The 17,610-nt window shown below is 39.2% G+C and overlaps 1 pseudogene; it reads left to right on the top strand.

Moving 5' to 3' along the window:
- The first annotated feature begins 7,904 nt into the window (after positions 1-7,904).
- Positions 7,905-17,610, top strand: part of LOC131081106 (nucleoporin NUP42-like) — a 29,418-nt pseudogene continuing 19,712 nt past the window's right edge.

Genomic DNA, 17,610 nt, shown 5'->3' with positions numbered 1-17,610 from the left:
CACCAACCATAGCTGGAGGTCTGGGAAACTACCCTAAATCTCCCACCTAGGCATGATACATACATTTGGTAGTTTCAGTCAATCTCCACACGTGCTGTCCTTGGATCTGTGGTAAATTTACAGACACTATTCCTTTCCCTAATTTGGGGAAGGAAACTACTCTTTGTCTCAGTGATTAGGACCTTTTTATTTCAACACTGTTTATCATCACTCCTGTGACCCAGGAAAAAGTGGAATTCTGAAGAAAGTGAACTTCATTATTTAAACCAGAGATTTATTTTTTTTCCAAAACTGTTACTGGAGTCATGCAATAGAAATTGTAAGCTATCTGTTACACGTCAGGAGACTTTGCCAAAATATTTTCAAAAATAATCATTTCATGATGCCTGAATAAGTAACACAATTTAAACATCCCTTTCCAAACACATGCTGTGCCTTTTTAGATATATTTTTTTCAGCTGAATTAACTACTTCTCTGTCACAAGCTCCACAGTTGTTCTAAGAAACTTCTCTACATAAAATGATCTCATCTGTCTTCATTGGGCACATATACTTATTAGGCATATATTAACTTAAGCAATATGTCTAGTTGACAAAATGCAGTGCTGCACAGAGAATCCAGAGAAAGAAGTTCCAAAGAAATCAGAGATACCTGGAGCTGCATCACTTGTCCTTTCCACAAGACTAAGGTGTCCAGCTTTGCAAAAGTCCTCACCTTTCTGCACTAGGGCTGCTGCTCTGGCTCTGGTTCCCAAAGTAGGTCGTGCATTAAACCATGCTGCATGCATATCTTCTCCTACTTGATTTCAAAGCAAAGTTTTTGTGTATGGAGATAGGTGGGAGCAACCGTAATTCGCAATAAAACCAAAGCCACGATTCCAATATCATTTAGAGAAGGTGGTGAGTAGGAGACAGCAAATCCATGGAAACAGCCTCCAGCCAAAACATGGCATCTGGTGTTTCTGTGCCCTAAGGTGGTAAAGGCTTCTTCCTCTTTCATGTTAGAGGCTGGGATGAGGCAGCCAGGTAGCAACATGATACTTGAAACTGAGCTGCAAGAGAGAAATGTGACAGTGAAGCATAAATTAAAGTGAATAACATTCAATTATATTGAGAAACACTAACCTTAGCAGGCTGAAAGTTTAAGGCTAACTTTTAGCCTAAGTTGGGAAGCTTCCTCTTCCATGGGAACAACTGTGTTCTTTAGAGACTAATACTCATCCCAAGGTAAGTTTCTAAAGTAAATGGAATTAATAATTTATTCCCTTATTTTTCCCTGCTAAGGACTGCCACAGATATTTCAGATCCTTATCACATGGATCTGTGATAAACTTCTCTAAGACCAAGACAGAAATGTCTGCCTACAGGTTCCCTTCTACACTAGGAAGCATCACACACAAACAAAATCACTTCTTATTCAAAAGCCTTTCACTGAAGCCTCCTTCAGTCTTCCCTCAAGATGTGAACTGAAGAAAGATTACCTTTTTTATTTCAATTTGCTGATTTCTATTCATCTGTGGTAAAATTTTACAATGTCATTAATCAAAACTAAATTTAAATAAAAATCCTATTTCATTATCTTTTATTGTTGATACTATGGCTCTCATAATGCTGAATAATGCTAATGATGTGCTCCTGTGCCACCAAATGATAAATTAAAAAGCATCTCAGGAGTGGAACTTCTTGTTTCGCATTGAGCCCTGGAAAGATTTTGCTGGATTAGGTATGCTATGGTCTATTTTATTGCGAAATACTTCAAATTTTCTTTTTTATTTGCTAGAAAGGCTACTAACAATTATTTTATGCAGAAGACCAAAGAGCTGTAGCCATATACATACCTACATAACCCAGTTATTAATATAGTCATGAGGCAGGTAGAACACTTATGCACATCAGTCCTTTTGCAATTAGTTTGTACGTTTTGAACAGTGGTGCTGCATTTTTTGCAAAGCCTAATTCTAAGAACTGCCGCCTTTTTGTATCAGTGCAGGCTACTTGGCCAAACTTATTCTTTTTCCACTTTGCTTTTATCCACTTCTACATGCCTTTTGTATTTCTGTTTGATCCTATTAGTACTGAGATCAATCACAACATTCCTGCTGGGAGCAGAATGGGATGCTATCTTTGTGATGTCTAAATCCAATATTTGACACCATTTTTCTCTACACACCAGCTGCAAACGGGTATCTGTTCTTCCAACTCTTCACTTTAAGTCTTCCATTGTTAGCTCTTTTTTACCATTCAAAGCAAATGAGAATTTAAATATGCAGAAATTTTTAAATAATGCTACCTTTTCTTAATATGCTAGAATTTTTGTACAATTACTTTTCTAATCCCAGTTCATACATACACAAGCACACTACTGGTTTATTTACAGAAACCCTACTGGACAGAAAGTCAATTTCTCAATGTTTTTCACAAAACCTGAGCAAGTTACCTACATGTTCCCTGGATGTCTGTGGGCTTTCAGAGTGAATATCATGCATCCACTTAGAAAAATATATCAATATGGATAGGAAAAAATCCAAATTCAGCCCCTCGGATGGGGAAAAACAACTCAAAGATTTGCAGATTGTAAATAAGTCTTTCTTGAACATTTCTTATTGACAAACAGCTCCTTTGTCACAATACTCTGAAATGTCTTGGGAAATGGACTTAGAGTCTTTACACAGGGCAGAAGAGAAAATTATATTTTTCCCTTTAATACCAGCTTGTTATTAAATGAAAATAATTAATAACTCTGCATAGTCTCATATCATTTTTGCTGTCAAAGAGGGCATGGTGCACATACAGTTGCTCATCTCACTGAACATACTAGGAAAATTATTTTAATAATGAATACTTGCCACTGCATTGATTTTAATCCAGTTAAGATTGATAGTCAGTGAAAGAGCAGCAAGGAAAATGCCATTTTAATAAAAACAGCTGTTATAACTGATTTCTGCTGTTTCACTACTGCAATCCCCTTCAGCAATACAGAAAATGAAAGCTGTTTCTCTGGTGCTCTCACACCCAGATTTCAAGACCATCACTTCTCTAAAACAAAAGAGAAATATTTCCATTTGCTGTTTTCTGAAAAAGCAGTAACTTTTGTTGTGAAACAGATGTCACAAGAAATTTTAAGCTGCTTTTTCTGCTGGACAGTTACATAAGCACACAAGTCACTGAAGTGTGAAGTTCCTGTGTTACAACAGAAAGTAAGATATTTCTGACCATGGCATTTCATTTGTGTGCATACAAACAGCCCCATCTTTCAGGCAGTCCATCCCGCTTTTCCAAGAATTAAACTCAGGATTTCTACAGATTCCATTAGGCTTACTTAGCATAAAGACGTTGCACCCAGTTAGCAAATAAGCCATGAAGCCTGTCTGGGGATATGAATTAGATAGAATTTGGATCACTGAAGGACTTTTCAGAAGATTGGAAAATCATTAATTCTACACCATTATTCCAAAGGGTAACCAGAAATACAGAAATAAAATGATGCTCAGAAAAATGACAGGGTCATTTAGGAAGGAATGAAACAATCAAAAACCAGATGCAACGTCCATCAAGCTGGCTTTATGAAAAGCAACTTGCTATGAAAATGAGTTTTACATCTCTAATACACCATTTGTAGATTAAAGTAATTACACAGACATAATATGTAAAAATTTCATTATCATCTTTGATTTAGTATTATCTTCAGAGGGGAAAAACCTCAGATTCAGAGGGTCCTGCAAAACTCATTCACAAGGTCCAAAAATAGAAAATAAAGAGCTAACTAAAAAAGATACTAAGACATCACTCAGTCCATCCCTGTCCAAATGCTTCACTGTCCCAATGTCTTTGCTGCAAGGTGTTTGCCAGACTTGTTGTTATAATCTTTCGTGATGGGGCTTCCTTCAGATCTTCCATAACATTTCTATCCAAGTTTTCTGAATTCTTCTGCACAACAACATACCACTGCATTCAGCCTCAGGTATTTTTCAGTCTATACATTTCTTTTTTTTTAATCTTTTTCTTGAAGCTTCAGCACCATTAAATGAAACCACAGGATTACCCCATACACAGTGTTTCCCTAGGAGGGACAGGCAGATGAGGGGGTTTGGTTAGAAATGAAGACCACCATCTACAAGGAGTGTGTGGTCCTGTGCAGCACTATCCCATCAACATCAGCCTATCTATTAGAAATATTCAGACTATGAGGCAGACAAAAGACTTTGTTTTTATAGATATAATTCTGTTAGAATTTGGAGTTGAAAAAATAAATACTGCATAATTTTTACTTACATTCCAATTTGCCATTGAGGTAATCTGAGTAATGACTTTTTGTGTTTTTCACTGCAACCACTAAAACTAATAACTGTTTGTGGGTTGGATTTTTCTTTCCAAAGTAAGTCAATAATCTCCTGTAATGACTTGTGTCCAAGTGCAAACTTTGTTTCAGTCAAAGGAGCAAACTATGTTTCAGTCAAAGGACTTGTGTCCTTTGACTGAAAAACAAACCACTGCATAATTTGAAAACTACTGTTCTTTATAAAAGAGCTGGCAATCTTGAAATGCAGTGCAGCTTTCCAGAAATAAGTGGGAACTACACAGACATTTTATCACACAAGATAGAGGAAAACAAAAACCATCTCACACTTGTTAGCAGGCACAGAGGAGAGCAGGCACCCCTTGGCAGCCGAGGGACTGAAGCGGCTTCCTGTGTCTCAGAGCTGCCCAGCATCTGGAGCTGCTCCAAGTGTCACTGTCGGTCACCAGCACTGCTGGACCTGAGCGTGTTCTAATAGAACCTGGCCATCAGAAATTCAGGAACCAAGACGTGCACAGAGTGAGTCAACATACAGGAAACAAGAGTGTATGTAAAGCTCTCATCTCTGTGCCTAGGGATCATAGAAAGGATTGGATTAAAAACAAATGGGAAGGTGTTAGGAGCTCTATGTCGCTGAATTTCATACAAAGTCACCCCCTGGGATGATGAGGAAGAGGGTAGTCACTGAGATATCGCACTGTGTCTGTGTATGGTTTAATTCAGTTTGACTGCCATCAAAATTCAGCCTGTGTGAGAGGCTAATGACAGCCTTCTGCAATGCAACGCTTTCAACAACAATTTATTAGCTTGGATAGGATCTAGAAGTAAACAAGGCATTATATTCATGAGAATAATTGAAATAAAGGTTAAATACTGTCAAAATGCAACCATGCTGTTCTCATAACAAATCTGTGGGGGCTTCCACCTATTTAAAATTTTAATACATTTTTAGAGCTCTCAGCAATGCCTGTGACTAAAATGTTGGAAAATGGCTCCTGGGAGGGTAAGGTAGACTGGTTTATGTATTATTCCAGCGCTGTGGGCATTTAGCAGCCTCCTGAAGTAATCAATTATGATGGGGAACTACTTCAGTGTTTTTGCTCTGTAAGACTTAGGCAGAAAATCTTAAACATGTAAATGATTAACCAGGTCTCATCAGATTTCCTTGCAGTGCCTGGCTTCTCACAAGTTTTCTGATGGAGCTCCACTCTCCCAGTGTGCAAATACACACACACATGCTGTTAATGCAATGTGGTTGCCACAGAATTTATTTTAAAAAGCAACATGGCAACACAACCCATTAGAAAATACTGGGAGATGGTGGTGAAAAAATCAACCCTGGTTCAATTCCACTCATGTTGGTGAGTTCTTGATGCAACACATTTGCTGAAACCATCCACAATCAATTACTGAGACAGAAATAGAAGCGGAGAAGCAACTTCCTTTAAATAACAGGCTGTTGATGCAATTGTAACAGCTCCTTTTTTTTTCCATAGTACAGAGCTTCCTACAGCTTTTCCTATGGGGTCCTGGGAGTTTCTCTAAGAACAAGCATTGAGCTCTTTTCACACTGTGGCAGAGTCCTAGTTAAATAAAAGGTGTAGGAAGGTTGTCATGAAACATGCCTAACATCTCTGCCCTTCAAGGAAAGGCTTGTGTAAACAAAAACTGCTAGTGAGAGCAATGAGAGGCACTAAGACAATGCCAGGTCGCTCAGGCACTAACTCATGTTTGTTGTGGTTCTAGCCTCAGGTAAAAATCCTGAAGATTTAGGAGTGTCACTGAGGTGTTTTGGAAATGCTGTGTTAGCCTTTCTTACCAGGTTTTCCCCCCATCTCACTTTCTATCGCTAAAGCAGAAGAGGTTGTGACAGAGCACATCTGTCCTGGCCATCCACGATGCTGCCTGCGTCCCATTTCTGCCTCCATGCAGGGGTGGCACCTGCCCCAGCCCCACATTTCAGCCCCCAGCAGAGCTTTGCCTTGGGACTACTGAATGCTGCACTAGCCAGACTAACACAGCTCATTTTCCTTCCCTCACACAGCTCCTGCCATGCATCAGTTGAAACCAGCATGCAAAACAAAGACCAACTATTATGCAAATAGAAGAAGAAAACTTATGGTTTAAATTTAAATCTGTAAACAATTACGGATTTAAAGAAGAAATCATGTTCACTATCAGGATGGATAACCTTAGAAATAATGATGCTTGTGTTCACTTCTTTGAGTTACATATTGCTGTAATAAAATGGTAAACCAAAATATGAAATAGATACTGGCAAATTAACGGGTTATTTAATATGAAATTGACTGAATATTAATATGATTTATGCTTTTATTCAAGTGCTACTTCTTTTTATAAATGAGGTTTTAGAATTTTCAGAGTATATGATATTTCCAATCCTAAACAGTTCTCTTTCATCATCTAACAGAAAAGGCAAAGTGCCTGGAAGCACAAGCACAGGAAACCAGCACTACAGAATTCCCTCTCAGAAGGCATTTAAATTTTATGTAGTAAGCCAGGTCTATGACAAAAGTATGTGTAATGTAATGTAATTGTATCATTTCTCAAAGTTTTACATAATGACTTTCTGTTTCTAAATAATACTTCATTATTGGGAGCAGGAGAATGTAATTGTTCTCTGGGTGCTGCTGTTAGCTCCTAAGGGCATGATCAATCCTGCTGAGACACATAATTCATGCGCTGTTTGCTTCTGATACAGCTACATTTACGAAAGCAATGCAGTGATTAGATTCCTCCAGAATAAATGTGTCTATAAATCCTTGTGTTGTAAATATTATTAACAGCTATATCCACTAAAGGACTTGAGCCACTGGCATGAGGCTGAGGCAAAACTAACAGACCTCCAAACAAACCATAATTTTCAAAAAATTTAAAAAAATAGAATCCCCTCTCTGCTCTGGCTTAATCCTGGACACATTTACCATCACAAGGCACCCTCCTATCTACTGCAGTCTACTCAGTGCCTGAGGTGCTGTTCCAGCTTCTGCCCAGCAGGAGCTTCTCAAACCCCTTTCCCACAGGAGGGAAGCCTGAGTCATGGCATTGAGCATGCTTCTGTCACTTTTTCTTTTTTTGAAAGACTGAATCTGATAGATATTTAACACAGCAGGAGCAGAACGAGATGCCTTCACGAAAGCAACCAAGGACACTCATAAAAAATAGTGGCTATTTTATCAGCCAGTGAGTGCTCATGAAGGGAGGTCACTCCCAGCAGTACTTCATGCCACAGGAGAGTAGTGCCTTCAGCTCCCTCAGGCTAGACATGATTATAAGGAATGATCCAGGTGCTCATAGAAATTACACTATCTGAACAAAGGGTAAAGTTCATGTCTACAAATTAAGACATCTGCAACAGATCTTGCTGGAGGAAGATGAGTGTCTTAGGGCATAGTTCATCTCATTTAAGCAATGAACCTAAAACTCATGATGTACATCACTCCTTGGGATTGCTTTTCCCCACACTGACTGTAAAGGGAGCCCTAAAAAGCTAAATCAGATAAAAATGTATGCACTGCGTACTGCTAAATTTAGTTGAAATCAGTTTTCCACCAAGTGTTTATTAATAATTTAACTAACAAGAGACATGGATGAAAGTGAGTCAGTGCATTGTTTAAATATTATTTATGCTACCATTGGACTGTGCAGAGAGCAGAAAGATGAAACAGGGGCTGAATAAACATAAATCTTTCCTAATTGTGGAGAAAGTAGTATTTATGTATGCCTTTATATCCAGAAATACCATATTGATTTTCCATCATTTCCACATATGCCATTAATATACAGAAATTAAATTCTGAAGGCAGTAATTTTTAAAAGAGAAAGAGAGAGAGAGGGAGTAGGACTTCAATAAACTTATAGGATTCCTGTAATAGTCTGAGGAGATTTTCACACTCAGCTTTGTAACTACTCCTGCTATCGGGTTCCATGGACAGTGTCAGGGAATCTTCTCAGGACATCAATATAATCAGTTTGTCTCAGAACATCTCCAGATCAGTCTTGGAGGAGACTGGTGCTATTTACAGTATAGAAAGGCTGATTCTTAGATCTTACTTCCCATTTGCAACTAACATGTACAGTGCTTACAACTGTGCCAAGTTTTTGTTCCACAATGGCCTGTTTCCAATGTATATCATTTAGGAAAAGACCACCTATATGAAGGCATATTTCCAGGGTTCATGTAGCATCTAGTAACATGGAACCTGAATCCCATCTTTGCTGAATTAAAACCTAAATTTCCTGCCAGATGACATAGGAATTATTGTATTTAAAAAGTAAATGAGAACTACACATTTACTGAAAAAAAACCCCAATGTAATTAAGCCATACATCCACTCCTGTTGACACTAGTCTAAAATCTGGAATATGGCCTCACCTATCCCATGAATCTCACCAAAATATTTTTTTGCTTTCTTTGACCCATAGCCTGCATTTAAGAACAACATCACTTACTGTCTTCTGAGTGTTCAATTCACTGGTACTTCAGACAGGCATGTATTGTAATTTTCCTGCAAGTGACCCATTCAAGGAGAGGCAAAGATGTTAAGTATCACAATGCCATAGAGAAAAAAAAGACAAGAAAAACAACAAAAATCAAGGGAAACTGTTGGTAAATCCCTAATCGGGGTTTGCAGTATTCATTAGAAAAAAATAAAGATAAGAAGTAATCCTTAATTGAAAGAAAGCAGGACTGAGAGATCAGCACTCATAATTCATCTGTTTCAACTTTGCTTTCTCCCTGAGCACAACCAGTTGTGGCATAAATAAAACGTTGACCGGGCTGCCTGTGGTCTTTTTTTAATTACTCATGTTTTAACTTTCCTGTTTGTTACCTATTTCCCATATTAATCACAGCTTGCTACCTTTCTCTTTTTTTTTCTTTCTTTCATCTGCTATCTGCTCTTAAATTTCATTTTGTTGGTGTTCTCATGTTCCTGCTCCAGCTAAGCGCCCCCTCATTGCCACGCAAGCCCTGAGTCCCGGCGGTGTCTCCAGCAGGAGCAGAGTTCAGATTCTCAGCAGAGGCACACCCGAGCGCGTCTGCCGCGGTGGGCGCCAGCAACAAGGACGAGCCTGTGGACTTAGGGAAGAGCTTGACTGCTCTCAAAAAGCAGGAGAGGGTGACTGTCCATGCAGGAGGTGGCAACAAGGCAACAGGGTGCTCTGCCTGGAAAGGCACAGACAGAGCAGGCATCTTGGCTATCTGCCATCAAACAAGGTCTCTCTCTGCTGGCTCTCCCTGGGCTTCTCCAGCCACCTGAGAGTGCAATTCCAGCTGAATTGCAGAAGGAATTAATATATTTGACTCCCAGTTTGACAGATTGGGCCAGCTCTAAGCTCTGAGCAGTTTGCAGTAGTTACACAGACAGTGCCTGACCAGGAGCATAAATATAAACACATGCACTTGCATGGTCCTCAGTTCTCAAATTGAGATGACAACAATTTACCTCACCTTGTGGACAAACAACATTAAAAACTTTGAAGGAGTACATGTGACCCCACCCAAGTCAGATTCATAACCTCAACCCCTTGAAAACACAGTCACAGAAAAGCTAATTATGCTGAGCTAGTTCAGGTTATTGTGTTGCAACAGCAGGTAGCACTCTGAAGATTTAGGCTCTGAGCTCTCAGGCAGTAATTTCCCTGAAGGAAAGGGAATAGTTGTGCCAGCTCCTGCAAGCCTTCCACTATCAGCAGCACACAGCAGCTCCAGGACCATGCCAGAAACAGTCAGGGTCTGTAATACGAGAAGGAGCCACAAGGGAACACAAAACCTTCCTGACCTTCCCTTTCCCTCTGCTGTGGGAAGGCAGCCTGAAGGAAGCTGAGGGGTGAGACAGTTTCACCAGAGACAGCCCAGCCTTGAAGGACACAGGGTAAGAGTCATCCCAAGGTCTCTTGCACCCCTGTTCCCTATGATTGCTGACTGGTCAAATTAGAGCATTCCTGAATGCAGGTCTCACTTCAGACCCTAACCTCTAAACAAATTACAATGCATAAGAAAGTTGTCTTAGCCTTACCTCTAACTGAAGGATGCCCCCCACTTTAAAGGGATCTATTCATCTAGCATTTAGATGACATTCCTAAGTCAAGTTCAGACTTGACTGTATGGATTGTACTGTTTCCTTAAAAAAGTTTTCACTTTTCACTAAAAATTGGTATTACTTTTCATTTTCACAGGGATTTTTTTTCCTGAATCTCAAGGCCCTTGGCAAAGGTAAATAACCAAGGCAAAAGAAACCTTTTGAAGAGCACAGTTCTAGCATCTATGTGTTCTATGAGAAATTGGTTATGAATGTATAATTTAGGGCTTCAAGGAAAATTTTAAAGCCAGATATAAATTAAAACAGACCTAATACTGTACTCACTGAAGTCTGTTAGAACATGACTGGACTTTCAATGACCACTGGAGGTTACTGTTTCCCCACAGAAATTCAATGAGTCAAGCATTATGCTAATTCTGTTCAATTATTAAGTACAGGCATCCTTAATATCAGTGGCTGCAAATTGCTCCCACACATGGCAAGCTTTGTTAAGCATGTTCCAGGGTGGCAGAAATCAGGGGCAGGGGAAGGGTATTTGAGCACACAAGCATAGAGATGCAAAGAAAGATTTCTCAATGCTTATTATTATTCTTATTTGTTATTATTGTTTGTATTACTTCAGAACCTAGAAAACCAACATTTACTAGGTTTCTGTTGTGTGAAGAGCTCTACAGGTTGGAAGTGCTGTCCTGGCCACCCACAAACTTAGCAAGAGCCAACAGGTCCTTACAGGCAGATAGGAATCCACCAGACAGTATTGATTGGTGAGACAGACAACAGCATCCACACACCAGCGGCACATCCTCATCAGGGCTTGGCAGAAATTACAGACACAGAGGGGTATTTTGAGGCAGGATCCAAGGGAGGGACAATAAAGCTGTTTTGCACGTATTCACAGAAGTTACTTTGCAGTGCATTGGGCAGCATGAGCTTTCCTGGTGTACCCCTGAAAAGAGGTGAGCAAGTAATATTGAATTTTGGGTACCACGGACAGCAACCAACATCTTAAGAATGAATGAGAGCTACCCAGCTGGTTCATATGACTAATGAACTCTTTGCACTTGTTAGCCACTGTGGGTATCTTGTTTTATTGCCTTAACACATCATTTCACCTTAAAGCTTGTAAGAAGGTGGGGTTTTTAGGATAGGCGTAATATAATTTTCCTTTGCCCATATTATTTCTATCTGGAACTTGTTGTACTTTTTCTGTGCAGCAGTGAAAAACTTTCTGCTGTAAATTGGGGATTATAATTCCCTTTTTTATGTCTCACTCATTCGAAGGCAAGTTCTGGGAGACAGGGCCTGCCTTTTAATTTCCATTTGTGCAATTCCAGTACAAGAGATCTGGATCAGGGCCCCTAGAAACTCCTTCAGTACAAGTAGTAAAAACAGTAACAAGGTAATCCTAACCTCTCAAAATATCTTCAAAGAGTAAACACAAACTTTAATGTTTTAAGTCATGTCAAGAAGAGCCTAATGGCAGTTTACCCACAAGAACCTGATATTCCTCACTATTGGCAGCCAGAGGCACCTAATGGCATGTTAGAGACAGCACAACAGGGGAAGATCAATGTGACACAAAAAGGAAAGAAAAAAAACCCAGCCCAGTGGTGTGTGGAGAAAGCATTGTGAGGCTCAGGGGAAGCAGCTGCTTTGTAATCTGTAAGGCTCTATAAAATGCCACAATCTGAAAAGAATAGAAGAATTTTAAAAATAGTACTCCATTTTCTCTTCTTTAAAGATTTGTCACCCCCATCATTTTCTCTTCTGCAAAGTTCTGCTCTCTCTCAAGCCTTTTAACTTTAATATTAAAGTGACATATCACTTTTTTCCTCTTTCCTTTTATTAGGGGGGTGTGGGGGAGGATTTGAATATTTTCCTTCATTGTTGGATTTATTTTTTCCAGTCCAAAGCTGGTTTTGAAATTCTAAGCAGGGTTAGAGACTTTGGTAGAAATTCAACAACATTCTGTTTATTAAAAAAAAAAAAAATCTGTGCTTTAAATCTCTGTCACACTGTGAAAAGGCATTAACATACTCTTTTCAACTGTTTCATTGAAAGTCTTTCAGCAGGTAAAGCACGACTAGGCACAAGAGAAACCTCACCTTCAAAGGTTTTGGGTCTGGTTGTCTCTCAGATATGTTCCCTAGCATAGACTGCCATCCTCAGTTTGGTAGAAGGATACCAGGTTTTTCTCCTTCCAGCTGTCACTTTGAGTCTGGGTGAGTCTGGAAGTCCACACTGACCATCACCTCTTAAACAGGCACTGGATAAACACTGGGCACCACACTGTGCCATTCCTTCACCATTCTGCCAGGACCTGAGTGGACATGGCAATAGGTGGGTTCACATTTAAGGTAAATCACTGCTAGAGCAGCAAAAGTCCTCACCCAGAAATCAGGGAAAATTATCCTGATGCAATGAGCAGAGCAAAGGACTCAGGGAACAAACTGTCCCCACCGGCAGAAAGGAAACAAATGGCCTCCCAAGGAATACTTTTATTAAAGGCAGAGAAACAAAATGCCTTTCCCAGGCAGAGAAACAGGGCAACAATAAGTCATTCTCAAAGCACAGCTGTACTTTATAACTTTTTCTTCCCGAAAGAGAGCAGCCATGGCAGCTGGAAGCCTTTGACTTTCTCTGCCAATGTTCACTGGCTGTGCAAGGTTTTACAGCTTTCAAGGCCCATCTCAGCTGAGCAGGTTGGCCATGGGTGGCCCTGGCTCTGCTCCACCACCTCCCATCAGTCCTCCTGCACAGCCAGGCATGTGTGTGCGTTCCCCATGCAGCACAGGGACAGCTCCAGCCTCCCTGGAGTCAGTTCTGCCTGCTGCTTTCTGACCAGCCCATAGAGGACAGCAGGTGTCACCCACCTCTGAGAGCAACGAGGGATGGCAAATTGTCCTGCAAGCATGGGGAGAGGCTGACAGCTTGCCCATTTCTCAAGAAAAGTGACTTCTGGGTTGGGCTAAGGAGGAAGCAGGCAGGGGTGAGGGAAGGAAGAGCATGTGGGAGTTGGTCCCCTGGCAGAAGTGCAAACGGGCAGATCCAGATGCTCAAGCCCAGTCACCATGCTGAAACTTGAAAGGAAACAAGAAAACTGAATTAGTGCAATGCTGTTTCTTTTTTTGTGAGTCTGGGTGCTCCCAGGGAGTAAAAATGTAGCCTACACAAAGCCTAAAATACATTGTGCTCTATCAAGGGCAGAATGAAATAAAATAATTTAAGGCTTCCTTGTTTCCAATGGGAAAATCATTCCTCTCTTGTACCGCAAGCACATCCTGACAAAAAAGATGCCACTGAAAAAAGCTTATGCAAAATTTTGAAGGAATGATTCCCATGATCCTTAAATATTTACTTTATAGGACTCAGTTGACATCTTTGATGCCAAGAAATGTAAGGTTGATGGAGACAAGACCAGCAAGTTCTGAACCAGCTCTTGTAAAAGTAGAATTCTCTAGAGCAAATAGCATCATTATCCATAAAAATGACATTTCATTTTTTGTAGGTTTTGTAAGAACCTCTGTTCTACTCTGTTCACAGAAATCTGCTGTTGATTGGAAAAGACACTTTTCAAAGGAGTGACAGAAATTACCTCCCTTTCTCTGTGACTAGCATTTACTTTTCTCCCTTCATTCAGCTGCCTTGATAGCTACACTAAATTAACTAAATTACTGTGGTCTGCTCAGGCAGAGACAGTTATATCAATAAAGAAGTGTTAATATATATATGTGGTATCAACTAATGCTCACATCAACATGGTGGTTATACAGATTTAATATATTGTTTTTTCTCCCCCAGTCACAAAGTCTTCAGAATAGCTATAGGAAGCACATACAGCAGTTGGTAAACTCTAATTTCAGTTTGATATTATTGATTAAATTGAGATGAAAAATTTCCTCTGGGGTACCAGCAGCCAGAAAAGTTTTTAAGGTATAAGATGTTATTTTACTGGTGGATTTATTTCAGCTCTAAAGCTAGACAGATTTCAGAGAGTGCACACTGACAAAATGACACATTCAGTGGTTCCGCTTTGACTGTGACCATTACAATATTGCTTGATCCTGTCACTCTTATTCCAGAGATAATTCCTTTTTCTTTTTTCCAAGGAGAACAAAAAAAAAAGTGTGAGCCTGCCTTTTTGTTCCACCTTTGGGCAGCACTAGGACAGGGGAAGTTGGCTCATGTGAAATAACCAATAATTAGATAGATACATGACAGTAGAGCTGGCAATTATCAGTTGATAACAGAACTGTCAAGGAGCATGTAAGAAGGAAACATGCCTGGCTATGCAGAGTCCTGAGTAATCCAGAATTTTTTATTGCCTCGTCTGCAAATAGTTTAAATTGTATTCAATCTCATATAAAACTAAGTTCATAATAGAGAGGCCATGAGTCAAAACATTCTTCTTAAATTTGGTCTTGAATTTTTAAAAAATTCTTGATAAATTATGCAGTTAATTTGGTTGTTTTTTCTTAAAAGTGGCAGTGCTGGCTGTCTGAAGCTCTGAGCATGGAGTAGCCATTCTCATGAAGATGAAAGGAAGAGCAGAGAGCACAAGTTGCTGTTTCAGAGAACGCTGTTCACAGATGCAATCAAAGCCATCTAAGACTTCTTTCTGGAGCAGGTGAGAAATTTTTCAATTAACAATTCCCACCTTGACTTGCTAAAAATTGTTGTTAGGTATTATTTGAGGAAAAAAGTTAAAATTTCTGTGTTCAAAGTACTTTGTTTTAAAATTTAAGCAAAACTATGCTTTCATCTGAGTTGTGTGCTCTAAAGATTTATAATCCCAAATATTTTTGAGATTTTAATTTTGCTCTGTAACCAAAACAAACATTTTTAAAACTTGAAAATGCTCCCACCTATTGTTCAGCTTTTTTTTTCCTCTGACAGCAGAGTTTTGAATAGTTTGGTTCAATGGACATAGAAGTCACAGGTGGAGACAACTTGCAATGTGATATTTTGACATGGCACTATCTTTCTTCTCCAAAAATGAGTTTTCTGCAAAATAAATAAAATTCCAGAATTCAAAGGAAAACTTCCATCTGTTTTTTTTCTTACCAACTTTAACCATGTTATTCATATTTCCTTCCACTAACATATTCCCTTTTTCCTACCTCTATTTTGATCTCCTGAAATTTGCTAAAAAAGGTCATCTACAAAAATACTACATGAGAGAAGTCAAACATCTGAGCAAAAGATAAACTCAGCTCATTAATAAGTTGTTGTGCAGAAGAAGTCACCCTCCCCTTGCTGAATCATTGCCAGGTGCCACAAACTTACCGTGAATATCTCAAGACAGAAGAAAGCAATTACTGTAGAATTTTAAAGCCTCAAAACTTTATGAAAATTTTAGATATTATTTGTTATTGGTCTTACTGAGTCTGACACCGTGAAAGCTGAAATTTTGTCCGGTGAGAACCAAAGAAATATATCCCCATAATTCTGATACAGTAAAGCTTAACTGCCACCTTTTTCCAAAGCACAAGTTAGGGACCCTATTAAAGTAAGCATGTAAATTCATCACTATCTTCACTTACTTCTAAAGGAATAAAACAAGTCTTACTCTTTAACACCTTCTTCCATTTGGAAGGCACTGGCAGACAGTAGATTTCAATCTGAGTGTTTTCCAGAAAGATGGTATCTACTTGATCTCTTTTGCAAGAGCTCTCAGTGGAAATAGACATTATATCAACAAAATCACTTATTTTTATCTTCAAATGATGTTTTGAAAAATATGTGATGTTAAAGGTTTATTTCTTCACTGAGAGAAAACGTAAGAAGGAATGGGACTATTATTCCATAGTAAATTTGAGTCTATATAATTTTACCTTCCTCTCTGGGTTATGACTTTCATTTCTGCTGCCAATAAATTTCAGGTTTATTGTGGTTGGTGTTGGGTACCTCAGCCCTGTTATGGTTTGTTATCTCATTCTCACAATCCATTTGATACAACCTAATCCATTAGTGGTCATTTTCCCTCTTGGGAGTACAGCCATTATTTCCTCTCTGATACCTGAACAGACATAAAAACAGCAAAGAAAAATCAGGTGACAGACTCCACACTGTAGATGTCACAGTCAGAAGTTTTCTATGCAATGAGCAGCATCAACAAAACCTAAATTAATCATAACTGACAGTTCAAGAAAGAAAGAAAGAAAGAAAATATTCAAATGCACCAATAACACCTGGGAGTAAAAGAAGAGCAGTTCAATGTTTCTCTCAGGAGAGACAAATTAAATCCCTTGCTCTATAAGCAGCAGAGATGATGAAACGTGGTGTCCTGAAGATCTGCATCTCAAGCCTCTGCTGACTCTCTGGACTCTGATGTCTAAGCAACATGATTTCACATCAGCTTCTGCCCTGATAGGGCATGAACCCTCTGCCTCCTCTACCTGACCAGCTATTTTCACATAGAGGTTTATTATTTTCATAGGTGGTTATTATTTTTCTTATCTTTACATTTCTGACAAATTTGGATGAAATCAGCTTGTGAAATCAAAACATTTGGGGCCAGTGTTAGCAGGACAGCTGATCACCAAACAATGCAGAATGTTTTCATATTTCATATTTGCTCAGAAAGAAAGCAAAAAATAAAGAAAATAAAACCTGTATTTGAACCAGAAGTTGGACACACCTGTTATTTTCAGGGAATAAATGAGTGGGGGAAGGGGGGGGTAGACAAACAATGAAGTGGGATGACATATGAAATTATTCATAAAGAATTCAAAGCGATAGAGTTTTGATAGAGATTAGGAGTAAAAGAGGGAAAAGCCCTTTAGTTAATGGGGGAAAAAAAAACCACCGCCATATTCTTTGGAAATGACAGCAGGACTCTGCTTTCCAGCAGCCTGAACACAAAACTCTGTGGGCTCCAGCCCACAAATGGTCTGAAACACATTTGCTGAGAGTGAGAATGGGAGTCACAGGCACATTAGATGCCTTATGCCCAAGTTCTCTTGTCACTCATCTGTTAGCACAATTTTCATCTAAATTATTCTCAGGAAACTTCTGAAGCTCACAAAGCAGGAAAAAAAAAGACACTTGCCATTTAAATAACATCTCTCCTTCAGCTGTTCCATGGAAGAAGAAAACAGAGAACTGTTGCTTTTATTTACCAATAAACTAATATGAGTAAAGAAAGTAACAAGCAGCTTTTATGAACATGCATTCAGTTGAGGTAATGGACTTTCTGTACAGGATGTGCACCAACCCTGGAAGTGCTCAAGGCCAGGTTGGATGGGG

This window comes from Melospiza georgiana, chromosome 3, assembly GCF_028018845.1.
Source record: "Melospiza georgiana isolate bMelGeo1 chromosome 3, bMelGeo1.pri, whole genome shotgun sequence".
NCBI lineage: Eukaryota > Metazoa > Chordata > Aves > Passeriformes > Passerellidae > Melospiza > Melospiza georgiana.
The sequence above is the reverse complement of the archived record's forward strand: the minus strand, read 5'-3'. Positions and strand labels throughout refer to the sequence as shown.